A 2,500-nucleotide genomic window follows, 5' to 3' on the forward strand; every position below is an offset into this window, starting at 1 on the left:
TCCCCGCCCTGGCGGCGCGACAGGCCAACGCGCACCGAGAACGGTCCGCGCCTTTTCGGCCGCGCCGGGGGCGAGGGGGCCCCGTCCTGGTTCGGAAGGTGCAGAAAGTACTCCCACGTCCCCGGGGGAAGCGGCAAAGTCGGAGTAAGGAAAGCGCTGTACAGCGCGGGTGCGGAAACGGCCGGGAGGCCCGGAGGCCCCCCCGCACCGCCCCGCCGCCCGCGCCACCTTCGCCCCAGACCCTTCCAAGCCAACCCAGGGACGGTCGCGACGCACAACCACGGGGGAAATGCGCCCGGCGCGGGGACGTCCGACTCCGAGAACGCACGCGTGAAGGCAGGGCCCCCGAAAGGGTCCGCCCCCCGCGACGCCCCAGGCGGCCGCCAATCCAGCCGGGTTGAATCCCCCGATCGGACTACGTGGTCCCCACCCGTTTACCTCTCAACGGTTTCACGCCCTGTTGAACTCTCTCTTCAAAGTTCTTTTCAACTTTCCCTTAAGGTACTTGTCCCTCTATCGGTCTCGTGCCAGTATTTAGCCTTAGATGGAGTTTACCACCCGCTTTGGGCTGCATTCACAAACAACCCGACTCCGAGAAGGCCGCGCCCCGGCGCGCCGGGGGCCGCTACCGGCCTCACACCCGTCCCTGGGCAGAGCCTCCATCAGAAGGACTCGGGCCCCTCCGGGCGGCGTCGGGCGCAACGACCTTCTGTACGCTACATTTCCCGCGCCGAGCCGGGCGGGATTCAGCGCTGGGCTTCTCCCTCTTCGCTCGCCGCTACTGAGGGAATCCTGGTTAGTTTCTTTTCCTCCGCTTAGTAATATGCTTAAATTCAGCGGGTCGTCTCGTCTGATCTGAGGTCGGAAATGAGGGGTAGTAGGCGCGGCCGGCCTGGCGGCCGGGCTCGCTGGATCCTTCCGCGCGAGCGGGGGCCTCCGCGGCGAACCCATCCCGCGAGGGAGCGCGAGGCGCGGGATGCGCAATGGTCGTCGAAACGCCACCGGCAGCCGCGCCCCGGACCCGTGATGCGGGATGGGTCGACGGTGAGGAGGACGCCGCGCGGGTCTGCACTTAAGGGGACGAAGGCCGCCGAGGCGGCCTGCGAGCCCCCAGCCGCGGGGAGGCGAAGCGCTAGCGGGGCGACGGACGCATGCGCGTTGCCGTGCAGAGGTCAGACCGTCGCGGCCGTTTCGCCCTTCGCCGAACCCCCGATTGATATGCAAGCGACGCTCAGACAGGCGTGGCCCCGGGACGGACCCGGGGCCGCAAAGTGCGTTCGAAGTGTCGATGATCAATGTGTCCTGCAATTCACATTAGTTCTCGCAGCTAGCTGCGTCCTTCATCGACGCACGAGCCGAGTGATCCACCGCTAAGAGTTGTACGTTTGTTTTGCGGAGGCGAGATCGGGAGCGGGCGGGGAGATGGCGTGACGCCGCGCGCGGACCCTCCACCGTCGCCACGAGGACGTCGGGGCTTGCCGGCGCGGTCGCCGCCGTCCGCCGCCGCGCTGACCCTCAGCTGCGCGCCGCGGTTTGCCAAGTTCCAGCGATTAAAAAATTGTTTTTTCCGGCCGACGCGCGACGGGTGCCACCCACCCGCCTCAGAGCGTGCGTGTGGTGTGGACATTGAACCCCCCACGGTCCGCCGAAGGCAGGCCGCGAGTTGGGTACCCGCCGCAAAGGGGTAAAGTTCCGAGTGGGCGCGCCGCGATGGCACCGGGCCCGACCCCGGCCGAGGCGCGCCCGGAGACTACTTCAGGACTGCGAGGGAGCGCCAGGCTGCCGGTTGAGCGCGCGCGCGGGGAGGCGGACGGTGACGTCGCGCGACGCTGGGCGACTCCGGTGTGACGAACGGAGCCCCCAGCCGCGGGGAGGCGAAGCGCTAGCGGGGCGACGGACGCATGCGCGTTGCCGTGCAGAGGTCAGACCGTCGCCTGCGCGGGGGTCACACCCCCGCTCCGTTTCGCCCTTCGCCGGACCCCAAATCGCTCGGGTCACATACCACCGCCCGGGGGGCGGCTGCCGGTTGAGCGCGCGCGGGGAGGCGGACGGTGACGTCGCGCGACGCTGGGCGACTCCGGTGTGACGAACGGAGCCCCCAGCCGCGGGGAGGCGAAGCGCTAGCGGGGCGACGGACGCATGCGCGTTGCCGTGCAGAGGTCAGACCGTCGCCTGCGCGGGGGTCACACCCCCGCTCCGTTTCGCCCTTCGCCGCACCCCAAATCGCGCGGGTCACATACCACCACCACCCGCGCGCCGCCGCCGGCGCCGGGATCGTCTCTCTCGCGGGTTTGGCGCGGCAGAGATGAGGAGAGTCCGGACGCAACCCGCCGCGCGCCGGCGCCTCGCGACCCGCCCCGGACCCGGGCCCGCCGAAGCGGGTGGGTCTTTGTGGGGGGGCCGGACGCCTGAGCCGCGGCCGGGAGCGCCCTTCCTCCGACATCCTCCGCTCATCGCTTCGGGCTAAGGGTCCTCGGTCCCCCCGCGCGCCCGCACCGAC

The 2,500-nt window shown here is 70.1% G+C and overlaps 2 non-coding genes across 2 annotated transcripts in view; both read right to left on the reverse strand.

Annotated features, from left to right (window-relative positions):
- The window catches only part of LOC148377519 (28S ribosomal RNA), a 4,357-nt gene extending 3,493 nt beyond the window's left edge, over positions 1-864 (reverse strand). The window contains exon 1 of the ribosomal RNA XR_015856652.1: positions 1-864. This exon is cut by the window's left edge and continues 3,493 nt beyond it. This is a non-coding gene — a ribosomal RNA (28S ribosomal RNA).
- Positions 865-1,225: 361 nt separating this feature from the next.
- LOC148377520 (5.8S ribosomal RNA) lies at positions 1,226-1,379 on the reverse strand. The gene has a single exon (XR_015856653.1). It is a non-coding gene; the product is annotated as a 5.8S ribosomal RNA (ribosomal RNA).
- Positions 1,380-2,500: the final 1,121 nt, after the last annotated feature.

The sequence above is a fragment of the Syngnathus floridae genome, unplaced genomic scaffold (genome assembly GCF_059516105.1).
Source record: "Syngnathus floridae isolate MCC-2025c unplaced genomic scaffold, RoL_Sflo_1.0 HiC_scaffold_138, whole genome shotgun sequence".
Lineage (NCBI taxonomy): Eukaryota > Metazoa > Chordata > Actinopteri > Syngnathiformes > Syngnathidae > Syngnathus > Syngnathus floridae.